The sequence below is a fragment of the Pinus tabuliformis genome, chromosome 9 (assembly GCF_031772625.1).
Source record: "Pinus tabuliformis cultivar Carrire ecotype Pingquan chromosome 9, CPIR1, whole genome shotgun sequence".
Lineage (NCBI taxonomy): Eukaryota > Viridiplantae > Streptophyta > Pinopsida > Pinales > Pinaceae > Pinus > Pinus tabuliformis.
This window is the reverse complement of record NC_142307.1, coordinates 1,095,446,143-1,095,464,544: the sequence shown is the minus strand read 5'-3', so window position 1 is coordinate 1,095,464,544 and position 18,402 is coordinate 1,095,446,143. Positions and strand designations below refer to the sequence as shown.

The window sequence follows — 18,402 nt, the reverse complement described above, 5'->3', positions numbered from 1 at the left end:
ATCAAATACAAGCAACAGTCGCGGTGTCTCATGAAATTCGGCCATCGCGGGAATCACGTGTACTTCCGCACTGGCAGTGCGTTCGGTCTGTTTTGGAGTGCTCATCAGCACGTTTATTTTTACAACAGTCGCGATGATGGAAAAAATTTGGAAAAGTGGGTCCTTTGGCAACATTAGAGAGCATGAGCATGGATGATTTGGACTCATGACACAGTAGGAAGACTGGTAGGAAGGCAGTGACAAATTACTGTGTAACAGATGCCCCATAAAGCATGAAACCCGAGAGAGTGGGAGGGGTGAAATGCTTTACGAAACTGCCTGAAATGGAACACCACTGTGAAGAACCTGCACGCAAGTACAACTAATATCTGATAATCAATTACATGTAGTCTAGGCATGGGCGCAGCCATCCAAAAGATATACGAAAGAGGTCTGTGGTATGGACGCAGCCACCCAGCTAATGAGACTGTGATGATAATAAAGGTATGGTCACAGCCATCCATGAAGACTCAGGTATGGGCGCAGCCATCCATCAATGAGTCATGTAATGATCATAAAAAGCCACAAAATAGAAACCTGGATCTCAATAGACAAAATCCAGGGTCTTGCGCTCCGTCTCGACCTCAACAAAGTACAAGTCCAAGCATGCAAATATAGGAGTTACGGTCGAACATGCAAGAACATTATCTGATTACCAATCAATGATGAAAACTGTTAACAGACGCGAGAGGTACCACCAATAATGACAATGGTCCTCAAGGTACTATAGGTACAATCTACGACGTGTGAATCAGTGAGCTGGCGTCGAACACCCGCAGAATTATTCGATCGGAGGTGAATGATGAAAACCTCGCGTCGAACACGAAGAACCTGCCATTGAGGCATGTAGGCTCCAAGGCACCTGAAGGGAGTCTCTAGGTCAACTTCCCGGCTAATGAGATGAAGTCGACAGGAAGTAACCTTGATCGAAGGTGGGCCATAATGTTTCCCACATCATCGACATGAGACAGAGAAGGATAAGATATTTTGCGTGAGGTATCAGAGGGAGGTTGAGTATTCTTGCAGAGGTCAACTTCTCTTGAACATATTGGCGGTACAATAGTGGACTTGGCAGTATTTGACATTAAATGATCAGGGGTCATGGCGACAAGGCAATGAGCAGATGAGAGGTCAAACAGGATAACCCAAACCCACGGAGGCAAGCGTAAAAACAAGATGACACGTTCCCACCCAGACACGAATGCAGAAAAGTGCCATGTTCAAGAGCGACATACTGCCGACACGACAATGATTGTGGTTCCATTTTCCCCACCATTACTGGCGAGTAACCCAGTTATTTTTTGATGACAAGCTTTACGGGGATAGCATATGCTTGAAAGGCGTCATTTCAACAGAATCCGATGTCATTAAGTTTTAGCGAGTCTGAAAAAGGAAGAACTCGGCATCTTTTCCTATTTAGAGAGTCTGAAAAGACAGCAGAAAAGTGAACTCCAAGGGGGTCCTTTTTCGTAAAGTTGTGTCTCTCGAGCTCGAAAAAGTATAAAACAATGCCCGAAAGAACCGCCTGACCAGTATGATCGAGGAGTACTTTTCACAAGTAGTGACTTCGACCTGAAAAAGTAAAAAAGCAGTCAGAAGTACGTCATTTTGTAACCAATAACGAGTTCGAAACGACAAAAACCCGGCGATCTTTTTTTTTTTAAGTTTAAACGGTCGAAAAAAGATCTTAAAGGCGACCATCTCTCGCTTCTTTTAATGATTTGAGAGGGAGACTCGGCTATCTTTTCTTATTTTACGTCGAAAAAGAGCTTAAAGACGACGTTTTGGGACCAAGTGCGTATAGAACTGTCGTAATTCCACCAGCTGAGATCCTGCAAAAGGAACACTACACACGTAAACCCATTTGAGATAATATAGACAATGTGCATAAAAACATAGTAAAACTATATTGGAACCAAGCATATGGTAAAAACCATCAGAAAAACCCATATTTATGAAAAATAATATTTAATTTTTTAAAAATTACCATAAATAGGGGGGGTAAACAAATTTTTTTACCATTGTTACCATTGGAGCTTTGCGGAGCGACTTGGAGCTTTGAGGTTGATGAGCGAAATTCCACCTCGTACGTGCATCATCCATTCTAAAGTCAATTCCAGGTAGATACATCTTGCCTTACGCTCCATTTTGAAGTCTTTCTTCTGCATTTTAACGGTGGGAAGTGGTTGTTTGAGCGGATTTTTTGAAACGCATTCCGCTCTCGGTCAGCGCGGATTTCCCTATCGGGTCCGCGATGACCGAGAAAAACTTCCACAGGCCACTCCAGGATCAGCGCGGAAGAGTGATGTACTTCCGCGCTGACCTGGAAAAAATATCAAAGGCGCCCATTATCAGTGCGACTGTTTTAAAAACAGTCGCGCTGACGTCTCACAACAAGTTTTTTGATAAAATTAACGTGTGAAACTTTGTAAGCAGGGCCCTAATGAAATTTTTTGATTATGCAGGGTATAATGGCATTCGTTTGGCAGGAACGCGCTCACGATAACGAGGACATAGCGGCTTTTGCTGATGTCGGGTGCCGAAATGCATTGCGGGGGTGCGGGTTGCTTAAATTTTTCTTAACTCCACGCCTGCGAGCACAGCCTGACCTTCTGGAACTCTTGATCAGGGCCTGGAATCCCACTGATGGGAAGTTCGTTATCCGAGGCTGAGACATTGAGTTTGATTACACAGACATCTATTTTTTGACCGGGTTGTCACGTCGAGGTGAGAGGCCTATTCTGGAGGGGCAGCGACCCGATGGTGATACTTTAGACATGCTGATGGCTCAGGTGTGCCCACGAGCACACAAGTCGCGGAGCAGAAAGATAGCAATTCCTATGGTGGAGGACATCATCCTTTGAACTATGCTCTTCATGGTGACACGGGCAGTGGGCTCTTAGGCCCAACATGAGGCCTCGAAGACCCATCTCAGACTAGCTCTCGAATGCTTGAATCCTACCATATTTAACTGGGCAGAGGTAGTAGCGGCAAACATGAAGAGACAACTGACCAACTGCCGTCGTGGTGAGTCGAAGCAGTTTGGTTATGGATCGATCTTACTCCCACTCATGCTGGAGCGGGTGCCGGCATTGCAACTGCAGGATATGGTCTTGGACCCACCTAGGCCTCACGAGACGAGGGCCACACGATGGGGCCATGTCATGCCACGAGGAGGTGGCGGTCGACCAGTGGCATGGGGGGTATACTTCCGAGAGTGGTTGGAGCGGCAGACTATCTTTGTGGAGGACTGGCCGTATGCCGGCCTAGACTTCCGTGGAGACCCAGACATGCCGCTGCCTGCTGGAGAGCAGTGGGATGACGGTGGTAAGACACTTGATCTCATTTTTTGATTTTTTAATTTTATGATGTTTTTTATTTTTTCATGTACATGTCCTAATGACGAATGCTATGGTATGCAGATGTAGGACCGGCGAGACCCCTCAGCCTGGCCCCAGAGGCGCGGAGGGATGCGCAGGGCATTGGAGCTCTAGCCCTGGCTCCTCCAGGAGATGACGCGATGGAGACCGTGATACGAAACCTCGAGGGCTTGCTGATAGGGATTCCAGATTACCTGGGGATAGAGGAGGTCCCCATAGCATCCCAGATTCATATAGTGGGAGTAGAACCTAGGATGCACTGCCTTTTGAGGCGGGTGGCACGAGCGGCTGTGCAGTATAGGGAGCACAACCCGCCACAGTAGATATCTAGGTCTTTATTTCCTACTTATGACTTTTTGAGAGACATGTGTCTCAGATGTACAGAGAACATAGGCCCTATTTAGACATGTACACTTATTTTTGAGCTTCCTTGCTGCGCCACATGATATATATATATACATATTCCTAACGCCGTTCAGTCCACCACTTTGGATAAATCCTCGAAAGGAAAGAAGAAGGGGAAAGCTAAGAATAAATCTGAGCAGCCCAGACAGGACTCCCCTAAACCTCCACCCGAGGAAGGAGCCAAACGTAAACCCAAGTATCCTTGTCTTATCTGTGACGAGGATCACTATACTAAAGACTACCCCAGGCGGTCTGAAGTTAGTCGATTGTTGGAAGGTGCTCCCGAGACTCCTGTTGTGCTCAAAGAACCTTTCCCCTCACAGCAAACTCAGATGGTGGCTGACCCATCACAACCCTCTTCTTCATTTGGCTCTCAAGTATTTATGGCTGGGACGATTCCCGTCCACATCAGTACTCAGGCAAAAGAATATCCGTCGCATGCCAGGAAAGAGCCTTAGGTCCCCTCCAGTGCTCCTCCATCCAGTTCTGGTCCACTCCATATCGAGATACCTAGCACTGAGATGCCCATCCGACCCCCTCCAAAAGGTGTACTCCGGAAGTCTTCTTACAACCGGGCCTAATGATCGTGTTGCCCAGCACTATAGCATCATTGAGGACTTAGCTCAGGCTCCGTCTGCTATGTCTGCCTTAGAAGTGCTCCAGAGCTACCCCTCCCAGAGGAAGTCCTTGCTATCGGCCATCAGTGGCATAGACCCGGCTGACTCGGATCTGATTTCTTTTGACCTCGAAGGCCATACGCTGAGACTGCCTCACCAAATCGCCTTCCTCATACAGGTCATTATCAACACTAAAACGATTCATTGTACAGTCATTGATGAAGGTGCTTCGACTTGCATCATGTCTGTTTCCTGTTGGAAAGCTATTGGTTCCCCGACGCTGAGCCAGTCTCCTACAACATTGGAAGCCTTTGACGGAAGAGAGTCTCATCCTTATGGTATAATCCAACGGTTGCCCATCTCTTTGGAAGGGAAGACGGTTGAAGTGGAGGTCAAAGTTTTCGATGCTAATCTTACCTACAACCTCCTCCTCGAACGTAGCTGGACATACGCCATGTAAGCCATGGCTTTGTCTCTTTTCCATGTCATTCATTTCCCTCATTCAGGGAAGATTGTCACCGTGGACCAGCTCTCCTTCTTCGCCTCCTCTTCCGAAGGCAACGTGCCTTTCGTGGAGCATACCTCCAAATCATGTGAGAGTGTGGGAGCCGAACTTTTTAAAGATCCTGCCCTGATGGGTGTCTTTTCCCTCCCGCCTCCTAATCTCACTCCTATTAATATGATTTCCATGCGCTCTGATCTGTGGGTCCTTCCTCCCGCTAATCAAATAGAATCTTGGGGCAATATGATGCCGTTGAGTCCTGTCGAGCTCAACTACGTTGAAATCGTTGCTGCATCAGCTCCCCCTCTCGAACCTGCTCCTCTGAGCAGGGTTCCCGACTCGTATGTTCATTCCCCTTGGCTTGGAGATGACACTACTTCGGATCTGTTAAAGGAAATATTTCCTTCCGATGAACCATTATCGAGACCATGTCTCTCGAGGAACCTCCTTGGTCTGATCATCACCACCGTTCCTCATTTCTCCCTGCCCATCAGGAAATGATCACCTGTCTCTAGCGGTTTGCTTCTTGTCTCCCATCTCAGCCCCTTCAAACACCTATCCAAGTTTATCAAGTGTCCTCTGAAGGAAATATGGGAAACATCACACAGACCCAACCCATCGACATCTCTGCGTAACCAGCGACTGTCGAGCACATTCACATTGGAGTCACTTGTACTCCGGAGGAAATTCAGCTCTACATCGATCTTTTTTGCGAATTTCGTGATGTCTTCGCTTGGTCCTACAAAGAAATTCCTGACATTGACCCTAGCATAGTGGTGCATGAGATACTTACGTATCCGGGTGCTAAGCCTGTTCGCCAACGTCTGCGCCCCGTGCACCCCTGAAAGGTTGTAGCCATTAAAGCAGAAGTTGAAAAGCTTCTCAAGGCTGGTTTCATTTACCCCATTCCACTTACGGATTGGGTTTCTAATATCGTCCCTGTGAAAAAAAAACAGGGTACCATTCGAGTCTGTGTTAATTACCGTGACATCAACCGGGCCTGTCCTAAGGATAACTTCCCCACACCCTTCATCGATCAGCTCATTGATGAGTGTGCAGGGAGCGAAATCTATTCATTTATCGATGTTTTTTTTGGGTATAACCAGATCAATATTGCACCCGCTGATCAGCATAAGACTGCCTTTATCTGTCCTTGGGGCACTTTTGCTTACAAAAAGCTCCCTTTCGGTTTGAAGAACGCCGGTGCTACCTTCCAACGTGCAATTTCCTATGCTTTTCATGACATCCGTCACATTGTACAACTGTACCTGGATGATCTACCAGCTCATTTAGTCAAACGCCAAGACCACCCTTCCCATCTTCGTGAAATCTTTCTCCACTGTCGACACTACCGCATCAGGCTTAATCCTCATAAATGTGTCTTCTGCGTTGAATCAGGCAGACTGCTTGGGTTTATCGTCTCCCGAGAGGGCATCCATCTGGATCCCCTCAAAGTCGAAGCTATTCTAAATCTTCCTCCCCCTGCTTCTTTGCAGCAGTTGCAGAGCTTGCAGGGCAAAGCAAATTTCTTAAGACGATTCATTCCGAACTATGCTGAAGTGGCTAAAGGCTTCACACGGTTATTGAAGCGAGATACCCTTTTTCATTGGGATTCTATCGCTTAGGAGTCTTTCGAGCGTCTCAAGGGTCTCCTTGTTTATGCTCCATTATTGCGTCCTCCGAATTACCATCGCGATTATACTCTGTATTTGGCCGCCGCCGATACCACTATCGGCATGGTTCTCGTGCAAGACGACGATGATGACACTGAGCATGTCATATATTACCTCAGCCGCAACCTTTTAGACACGGAAACTCGATACGCTTACATCGAGAAGTTGGCATTGGCCGCCGTTTGTGCCGTCCAACGTTTCCGGCATTATATCTTGTTGCGTACCACAACCGTGATTTCTGATTGCAACTCGATGATGTACATTTTGTCACGTCAGTTGCTGGGGGGAAAATACTCAAAGTGGATCGTCATCCTCCAAGAGTTTGACTTGGAATTCACTGCTGCCAAGTCTAAGAAGTCCCTGGTCTTTGCTGAGTTACTTTGCTCTTTGCCATCTCCTTCCGCACCCTCTCACTCAGAGGACCATATCCCAGACGAAACTCTATTCCTAATCAACACCCTCGATCCCTGGTATGGGGATATCATTGTATATCTGCAGACGTCCTCTTTCCATCCCGCTGTGTCCAAGGATGCTCGGCGACGGATCCGTCATCAGTCTCAACCCTACCATATTATCGGGGACACCCTGTACCGTCTCGGCGTTGACTCCGTCCTCTGCCGATGTCTAACTCTCGAGGAAGCTGAGCGAGTCCTGAATGACTGCCACTCTGGCGCCTGTGGTGGTCACATGTCCGGATATGCCACAGCTCAAAAAATCCTTCGCGCCAGTTATTTCTGGCCCTCCATTTTTAAGGATTGCATTCTTGCCATCCGTTCGTGTCATGCATGCCAGATATACCAGCGGAAGCTACGTGCGCCACCAGCTCCGCTGCACCCTGTTGTCACCGTTGGCCCTTTTGCAAAATGGGGCATTGATTATACGACCTGTAACCCTCGCTCGGCCAGGGGGCATGGGTATATTATCGTTGCCGTCGTTTACTTTACAAAATGGGCCGAGCCGATGCCCACATTAACTGAAGACGGTCACACAGCGGCGCAGTTTTTGTTCAACCATGTTATTTTATGGTTCGGAGTTCCCTAGCGGAGTCGCCAAATTGTTGTGGAGGTAAATCCCCTCTACGGACAGAGGCGATCCCTACTAGTCCAAATAGGGTCTAGCAACAATCAAACAACGCTAACACGCAGGTTCCTAATTGCAAATTAAAGACCAATGATGAAGGCCTACCTGGATTCCAATGCTAGTACTTGTAGAAGAGTCGATGCTCCCGTTCCTTTGCCCCGGCTGGTCACAATCCTCATGATCCTCGTGCACGGACACCTGCACATGCAAAGAATGATACAAACACAAGCATAAAATCTAATAGATGCAACTATATATCAGTCAGAAAGGATATAACTCAAACACCATCATAAAGACAATAAGAGTGGAACCATAATGATAGTCGTCTATTATTGATAAACAAAGAAGAATACAACCATAGTTCTAACGTCAAATCCTTCTCAAGGGGGTCCAGCTAGAAAGTTCCTCAAGCATTCACCCTTGAAGGTAGATCTCCCAAGATAAAACTCTCTCTCACACAAGTTTACACAAGATCAAAACACTTCACAACCTTCCTTAAGCTCTCTAACAACCCCACACTTGTCACACCAACTACTTATCAAGCTCACACACTATCAGCAACACTCCAAACACTATGAATTCCAAACTAGCAGCTCATAGCAATGGTGGAGGCTTAAATAGGAGAAGGAGTCTCCATGAATGGTGGGAGGATGAGCTTATCTCCAAGGAAGGTGGCCCAAATGACGAAACAGACATGCCAGAGAAGGGAGGGCGACATATACAAGGCCAAAAACCAGGTCTGGAGTCATCTGGAAGGCCGGCTGTTAGAGCAAACTCGCCCAGACTGGATCATCGTGGGTGCATAACTGCACTAGAGCGCTGACATCGCAACTGCATAACGAAGAAAGTCATGTCAGCGCAATCAAATACAAGCAACAGTCGCGTTGTCTCATGAAATTCGGCCATCGCAGGAATCACATGTACTTCCACGCTGGCAGCGCGTTCAGTCTGTTTTGGAGTGCTCATCAGTGCGTTTATTTTTACAATAGTCGCGATGATGGAAAAACTTTGGCAAAGTGGGTCATTTGGAAACATTAGAGAGCATGAGCATGGATGATTTGGACTCATGACACAGTAGGAAGACTGGTAGGAAGGCAATGACAAATTAATGTGTAACAATAAGCAGAAGGTTTTCCAAGAGATAGATAAAATTTTGGATGTCGGCATTATAGAACCTGTTGAAAAATCCGATTGGGTGAGCCCGATGGTAGTCCAAGAAAAGAGACAAAAGGGTGAAATAAGGATCTGCATAGATCTGCTTGAGTTGAATGATGTGTGTGTTCATGATCCATTTCCAACGTCATTTATAGATGAAGTGTTAGACAATGTCGAAGGGCAAGAGGCCTATTCCTTTACTGATGGGTTTTCCAGTTATCATCAAATTAAGATTGCACCAGAGGATAGAAGCAAAACCACCTTTGCAACATAATGGGGGTGCTTTTAGTACACTGTTATGCCTTTCGAATTAAAGAATGTGCCTACAATATTTTCTCGTGTAGTCATAGCAGTGTTCAAAGAATTCATTCATAAGTTTCTGGAAGTATACTTCGATGAATGAACTGTGTTTGGATTGGTAAAACACCATGTAGCAAGTTTGTGCCTTATGTTTGATACATGTCAAAGATACCAAATCGCGTTGAATTTGAAAAAATGTATATTATGTGTTCCTTTTGGGATCTTGTTGGGTCATGTCATGTGTAAGAAAGTATTGATGGTGGACCCTGCAAATATAGTGGTGATTGTGATCATGGAGGCCCCTAGGAACATCAAGCAGTTGCGCGCGACATTGGGACACATGGGATACTATAGAAAATTCATTAAAGATTATGCTCAAATTACCGCACCCATGGCAAAATTGCTAAAGAAGGATGGGACATTCTATTGGGATGAGGAATGACAATGCAACTTGGATGTGTTAAAGGAAAAGATGGTGACTGCACCAATCCCGGTATTTCTCGATTGGAAAAAGGAGTTTCATGTACATGTGGATAATTCTTGCATTGTGTTTGGTGCAGTACTAACATAGGTAGGCCAAGGAGAATTGGACCATCATATAGCCTTTGCAAGTAGGAAGTTATCAAAGGCCGAGAAAAATTATTCAACGATAGAGCATGAAGGGTTGGCTATGGTCTACGTGCTGCAAAAATTCAGGAATTCTCTGTTAGGAGGACATTTCAAGAAGTTTACAGATCATTTTTCCTTAAAGTACCTGGTCAACAAGCCAGTGTTGGTAGGAAATATTTTCAAGTGGTTGTTATTACTTCAGGAGTATGATTTTGAAGTGATTGTGAAGTCAGGGAAGTTAAATGTTGGACCTGACCATCTATCATGAATTGAAATAGGTGAAGAACCTAGAAATTCAGAGGAAGGGTTTCCAGATGCATAGCTCTTTGCGGTGCATGTGGTTGATGACCATTTTGCTGAAATTATTCACTTCTTAACTATAGGGATGGCACCTAAAGGATATACAAATCAGTAGAAGAAAGAACCAGTAGTTTGCGCAGTCAATTTTTTGTTCATTGCAGGACATTTGTATAAAATGGGGGTAGATGAAATATTGCAAAGATATGTGCCAGATTTTGAGCATGATAATATTCTCACTTAAGCTCATGGGGGAGTTACAATAGGCCATTATGCATGGAAAGAATCTGCACAAAATATTTTGCGTGCAGGATTATGGTGGCCAACATTGCACAAGGATTCCAAATTATACTGTAAGGCATGTGATGCATGTCAAAGGACTGGTAGACTATCGTGAAGGGACGAACTACCACTCCATCCTTAGGTCTATTTACATGAATTTGAGAAGTGGGTGATCAATTTTACTGGGCCAATTCATCCATCTGGAAAGAAGACGGGCGTGCGCTACATTATCACTGTGACAAAATATTTAACCAAATGGGTGGAAGCACATCTGGTAAAGTATTATACAAGGGCTACAACAGAAAAATTCTTGTTTGAACATGTCTTAACACCATTCAGATACCTGAAAGTATTAATAAGTGATAGGGGAACACACTTTCTAAATTAAACTATTAGTGCGTTGACAGATGAATTCTAGGTCTACCATCAGAAGAGTACACCATATCACCCACAGGAAAATGGGACAGTCGAAGCTTTTAACAAAATTTTGGAGAATGCGTTGAAAAATATCTGTAATGCACAACGAAATGATTGGGATGTGCATGTACCTATAGTACTATGGACCGATATGACATCCTGTAAGAAGTTAATAGGGCAAACATCATTCAGATTAGTCTATGGGGTCGAAGCAGTGATGCCTATGGAGTACATTGTGCCTAGTTTGTGCATAGCAGCTTTGACGGATATGGTGGATCGCAAGGCCTTAGAGGAATGACTTGCACAACTAATGGAATTAGAGGAGGACTGATTTCTAGCGGGATTCCACCAACAAGTGCAGAAGGAACACGAAAAATCATGGCATGACATTGATCGCCATATCAAGCTTTCCACCTTTAAGATAAATGATCTTATGTTGTTATATGATAGTTGTTGTAGTGTTTTCTTCTCAAATATGTATGAAAAGAACCCACTTAAGATTGTGGATGAAAAACAATCTCAACAATATAAATGGCTGCTAAACATTGTAGATCTACAGCAACTGATAGAAACAAAACCTGCCAAAGTCCATATCTATGCCATAATCATAGTTAAACAACAAAAGGAAAGAGTAATAAATCCAATCATCCGATGGAAACCAAATATAAAAAGAATAGTTTTATTATAACACTTGTGAAGGGAACAAATAAATGTTACCAGTCCCCCTATATGGGATGGGTTCTTGGCTATTCTCAAATGTCTTCAGCTTATGTATAGTATCTCTCCTCTATAATGTGTAAACCTAGCAAAAATATGGTGTGCGACAATGAAAATAATCAGAGTTACAACAGTGAGTGCAACAATGAAAATAATCGAAAGTAAATAATGAATGGAAAACCCTTCTATTTATAACAAAATATTGAGTTATCCTCGACTAATGAGCAATAATAAAATATTATTGATCCCATTCTTGGAATAACCACCTGGAATATTTTATTATATTTGTTTAGGAGGGAAAAAATATTTAAACTTTTATTTAGAAATAATAAATAAATAAATGATTTATTTATCATCTCAAGGAATTAGTTAAGGAATAATAAATAAATAAGGATTTATTTAATTATTCCTAAAGGATTTAGTCAAATTTGACAAAGAATAATAATTAATTAGTGATTAATTAATTATTCTTGGAGAAAAATAAGATAATTATTTGTTTATTTGTTTATTTTTCATGATTGGGCCAAATATGACAAGGAATAATAATTAAACAATGGTTTAATTAATTATTCCTAGAAAAAAATCAAAGAAATAGTGATTTATTTAATTATTCTTCATGGGTTTAACTATAAATTACTTAACAAAGGTGGTTTATTAAGTAATTTCTCACAGTTAAAGAAATTTTACTATGGTAAAATTGGCTTTACATTGTGTACTTCGATCCATCTATTAAATTAGGCTAGATGATCAATGTTTTGGTGATAACATATTGCCCCCCAATGTACAAGTGTTATGAGAAAAACGTATGACCGAAGTACGTTGTAAAGACACAATCACTAGACAACACAGGGGAGTTAGAGAGAGAGAGAGAGACCAATGAAGCTGAATTTGAAAGAGGATAGGGACAAAGGGGGAAAGACTAATGCAAGTCTCCCTTTATGTTGTGGTACCGGACCTCAATGAGGCGGGGGAGTCATAACCATACCTATCAAGATAACTTAGTACAAAAATAATGGTTCGCCCAGAAATATAAAATTGAGCAATGAAGTACATGCTAAATGGTACATGACATGCTAGCATAACAAAGCCAGAAAATAATACAATGTGTCCCATATACATAATGCACATGGAAAAAACATGAGCCAGGACTGAATACAATAATATCTGAGTACATGAGATATAAAGGCCCTTCCCTCAAAAAATGGGTGGGAGGGAGGGTAGAAAACCTGGAGAAGAGATACTAAACAAGGAAGGGCTCTGAAAAACTAAATGGATCATTTGGAGGAGACATGCATGCTATGAACATTGTGATCAGGAGGAACCGAAGCCATCAAATCTATGGATCTGCATCTGAGGCTGTAGCATAGTATGTGTGAATCTGGGCATGTGGGGGGCTACCTGAAGGGCCACCCCCTCATGAGGTCTGAAAAATCTCACATACATCCAGGAATCATGGGTACAATCTACTACAACACTAGACCATCAAGTGTATGGATCATGAACATGAAATGACCAAGTCAAAGGGAACTTATGAGACTCTCTGCTCGATCCAAGGCGCCAAACAAGAATGGAAGTTGGAACCTAGATACACTGCCCTCTAGGCCATTCTTCTAGAATAAATGAGTTGATGTTGACAGAATAAGGCTCATGATAGATGAGGCAATAAGGATCCTCAAATAAAGCATGAGGGAAAATAGTAATGTGATTGATGGACTAACACCAGGGATAATGGGGAAATGTGGGACTAAGGGACAAAAAGACAACTACCCTTGTCAGAGTATAAAGTGCATGGTTTGACTGGCAATAACTGACTCAACTCCGGAGGGGATGTTGACAGTATGACTAGAGGCCAAAATGGGCAATACAAGATGAACGATATGCAAATATGGATGGAATACTGTGACATGATATGATGGGACATGAAATAGACTCAAAGAATGCAAGCGTTACTCATCACAGATGCTGTGAACAAGGGTGACTCGATGACGCTGCCACATAGACTAGGCCCAGTGGGGACCATCAAAACATGAGTAAATGAGGGTTACTCATGACGAAAATTGACATATGGTACAACACATGTTAAGAGGAGGTGGACCTCAAAGTACATGTGTCGCTTTATGATGAAATTCAATTTTTAGAGGCAATGAAGTGACCTTTCATGGAAAAGTGGTTTCCTAGTGAAGTTTCAAATCGTCAAAAACTGAGGAAGACCTATTTTAGAGCTTGGTGAGAGCTTTCCAATGGTGCTGACCGTCAAACTAAGCTATGGTCTAGTTGCAATGGGTGATAGAAAAATTGGGAATTTTTCTATGAAAGGACCTTTTCCCTCCAACTTGGATTCATTTTCTAAGTGAGTTGTGGTGAATTTGGAGAGGAGGAAAAGGCCCTAAATCTTATGGAGATCCTAGCAGACAAACAGAATGTCAAAATCAGGATCTGTGACTTTCAGGTATGTGGTCTTACTCATCTCTTCAATTTCATTGGTTTATTTCCTGATTTTTGGCACCTCACAGCTCCCTGAGAGACCCCTGCTCATGCTCACAATTGCATCACACTTTCTGGGTCCAGAAATGTGATTTGGATTGCAGGAAACAACTGGAAACCTGCGAGCTCCCACTTTCTGGGCTGAAAACCACGATTTGCTATTGGAGAGAGGATTGGTCTGCTAGACTAGTGGGGATTGTAGGTGTGTCAGTGTATCCCATTGTTTTCTTCTCTGAACTGACAATACGTGTGGTGTTTTACATGCATGGCAGAGCTGAAAATCAACTGGTGTGAATGAAACTTGGATACTCTTTGATTCAATATCCAAGGGATCAGGTGGTTTGAGGAGCATTGGCTCATTATGGGGTTCTCAAGTTGCTAGAGAACCCACTAATGACGGCAGGTGAGCCCTTGCTATCAAGAATTGTGAGCTATTGGGATCCAAACTAGGAGGTCTTTATCATGCAGGGGCACAAGCTTGAGCTCACATTATAGGATATTTACTTCTTGACCAGACTGCCTCCCCTTGGAGTGGTGGGGGATATTCATCCGATGTTACCTCATGGGAGGAACATTACTGAGTTATGGAGTGCCATTGTCGATGGGGTGTTCATGTGAAGGGCACGACCATCTCGCTTGTTCATCTAGAGACACTAAAGACACAAGTTGTTGTCGCAGTTATGCTACAATTCTTTGGCAGTCGGTGTTCCACCACATCACTAGTGGGAATATGATGTTGGTTGAGAGTGTTTTGGTCGGGACCTACTATGGGTGGGCCCAGATGATGTTATCGGTGATGAAATGACATTTGATTCTTTTCAAGAGGTAGGTGAACCGTGACTGCACTTTTGGTAAAGTACTATGTGTGTTCTTCTTTGAGAATATACACACTATCTGTCCTCATGTGTAGATCCGGGATGGGGGCCCACAGGAGCCTAGGATGTGTCGTTGGCGGCAGCTACTACAGAGAGGAGGAGGAGGGGGAATCGGATGGGTGTTCTAACCTGAGTTTTTCACACATTGGGATCAAATTCCCCTTTACATTGATGATTACCCTTATAGTGGGATGAACTATCAGGGAGATCCTGACTTGCCACTTCCACCTGAGCGAGCATGGGGACCAGAAGGTAAGTATTAAGTTGTTATTTTTTATGGTGCATTTTATATTTCTATCGCATGTATATGGTAATGAGTGTGAAGCATGTTGTATGTAGACATAGCACCAATAAAGCCGCAGGATATGCAAGTTTTGAGCCGCAACGCCTGGGACTGCAGATCGGGGGACATCATCATCACAACAGGGTCCTGAGGATAGTACGCTACTTGCTGATTTGCATCGTAGGTTTGATGCACTCTTCACTAGAGCATTAGAGTGCAGATGCCATGACTTAGATGATCAACACCTAGATGAGTGCACCTGTCTTCCCTCAGAGTGGCGAGGTAGCGTGCGACACGTGGTGATGGCTGGTCAGGCAGTATGTGATCTATGTGCAGGTGGAGCAGAGCCTTTGGCACGAGATCCGTCGAACAATGACTAGATGCAGGGACATGTGGGTCCCATTGATTGTGACTTTTGTAACATGTTGTGGGCATGTCATATGTATTTAGAGCTATGGCTCCAAACACTTTTATGAGACATAATATGATTATTCATTTTATATGATGATGATGGTTCACCATTTGTTTTTCTTATGGTTATCTTCTATGGTATACATGTGATAAATTCCAATCTATAATGTTGTTTGTGATGGTATCTACATAGTGATTTTCGGCTCTATGCACATGACTGGATGTAATGGTTTCAAATTCATGTACCAATAGCTTAACTCATAGATATTTTCTAAATACAACTTGGTTATGCACATGATACACACCATTCAATTGCATGACAAGTAGCAAGGAATCTAAATGAACATGAAGATGAAGGATGCGATGAGCGAGGGATTCAACTAACAAACCTATCACTGCATCATATTTGGCCTAATTATTGGTGGCAGATCCAATTCATGTTAGAAAATTATATATTACGGAGCAATGGAACACATAAAATATTGCAGAAATATAAACATAGAAAACACATAAAACAAGAGAGACACAAATATACGTGGTTCACCTCGTTTGGGCTATGTCCATGGAGAAACAACCAGTCCTTCCTTTTATATTATCCAGCAAACTGAAGAGATACAGCCTACCGTAGATCCATTGTAACACCCTCTTTGCTCTCAATCTCCTCTCTCTTTCTCACTCAGAACACAGATCTACATAGATGCAATACAATTCCATCATATATAGTGAGGGGTTGCCTTCTAGGGCCAAAAAACCCTAAATTAAACATAACTTCTACCGTCAGATCTCTGCCTAATGAATGGCCTAGATTGACTAGAAATTACTATACTTTTACAAGGCAATTTTACATCTATTCTTAGCTTCAGGGGCGCTGCCCCTGAAACCCCCCGCCAAGGGGGGGGGGGCTCCCCATAGGTCGCAGCCACCCCCACCCTGGACCCCCCCTACAACGAATATTTTATGGGCGGGGTTGCTGCCCCATTTCGAACTGGGGTCCAATGCGGCGATACCTTTGAATACAGAAGATAATCAAGCTTCACACCCAACAATCTCCCACTTGGAGATTGATTATAGCAACTCCACTGCTGCTTCATTTGCTAGACAATGACTCCTCTTTGGACATGGTTGTTTCTCATCTTCTTCATCATACTTGAAGACCAATTGAAACTGAGCATATTCTTAGTTCTCCCTGGTTACAACTTTTGTTAGCATATCTACAGGATTCTGGCTAGTGTGTATCTTTTCCAGCTTCAACTCTCCATCTTCCAACACTGATTGTATGAAATGGTTCTTGAGCTATATGTGTTTAGTCCTGGAATGAAATGTTGAGTTCTTTGCAAGATGAATGGAACTTTGGCTATCACTGTATAATGTGCCCATATCATGCTTCTTACCCAATTCACCCATAAACCTTTGTAACCAAATCATTTCTTTACTAGCCTCTGTTATGAAACCAGCTCAAGAAAAGATAGAAAAGATAGATCAACGCCTTAGAATTCAGCCTCTTTGAGGGGGAAACCTCATTTACATTACATAAATGAACAATTCTTGGATGAAAAAACCTCCTTTCTATATATAGGAGTCCAAGGGGTCATAACATAATCACAACCGACATAACAATGATAATGTAAGGGCACAATAATAACAATAGTGGGCTTCTATGGGGCACAATAGTAACAATATGGGCACTACATGGGTACATCAATATAATAAGTGGGTTGTACTAATAACAATAAGGGGTTACACTAGTAGTATATGGGCCTAACATGCCCCTCTCCTTCAAAAAGTGTTGTCCTCAACGCTTGAGTAGTTCTTGATGCTTCTGTATAAAATTCTTGTCCTCCCATGTGGAATCTTCAGCGGGTAAGTTCTTCCACTTGATGAGATACTCTGAAATTGATTGATTTCGTAGCTATCGGGTTCTTGTTTCTGTGACTTCTCCAGGTTCCAATATGATTTTTCCTTCCTCTTAAATTTCTAGCAATATTGTTTGAATTGGGATCTTTTGCAACTTTTGAATAAGTGGCCATACTTCTTCGCCCTTCTTCCATTCATCCATTGCTTCATTTATCCAATCTGGTTGGATAATAGAAATAGCACAAAACAATGCTTCCACATCCTCATCCTTGAAGAGTCTTCCCATTTGGTAAGGTCGCATTTTTTAAGTGCATGTAGTATTGCCAACATTTCCTTCTCATAAATAGCTTGCTTCAGTTGTAGCAATAAAAATACCCAATCACCTACATCAAAACATTTTTCACTACGATGTTGATCTACCTGTTGTTTCGTTTGATTTTGCACCGAAGTGGCGTTATCCTTTAAAATTTGGAGAACTTGTTGTTGATGCTCAATGTGATCTTTCTTTGCTTGAACCTTTTTCTTCTTGATATGTCCTTCTATCTCTGGAGTTTGAGGAGTGGTAATTTCTTCCAATCCTTTACAAGATATGGTCAAATTCATTTCTTGATGCTCGATGTGATCTTTCACTTCTTGAACATTTTTCTTCTTGATATGTCCTTCTATCTTGAAAGTTTGAGGAGTGGTAATTTCGACCAATGAATTACAAGATATGGTTGGATTCATTTCTTCTTTCTCGATTTGATATTTCACTTCTTTCACATTTTTCTTCTTGATGTGTCCTTCTATCTTGAGAGTTTGAGGAGTGGTAGTTCTTGCTAATGCTTTACAAGATATGGTCTGATTCATTTCTTCTTTCTCTGGGGTGGGGTCCCGGCGTATATCTTCTTCCTTTGATGTTTCTTGATCCTTTTCTTCCTCCTCTTCATATTCTATATAAAATAATTTCTTATCAGCACACTTATGACCTTTATTGCATTTGCTATCACAATTGTAACAAAGCCCTTTTTCTCTTTTTTCTT

The 18,402-nt window shown here is 42.9% G+C and overlaps 1 pseudogene; it reads right to left on the bottom strand.

Annotated features, from left to right (window-relative positions):
• Window positions 1-306: 306 nt before the first annotated feature.
• Window positions 307-18,402, bottom strand: part of LOC149152493 (WAT1-related protein At2g39510-like) — a 114,750-nt pseudogene continuing 96,654 nt past the window's right edge.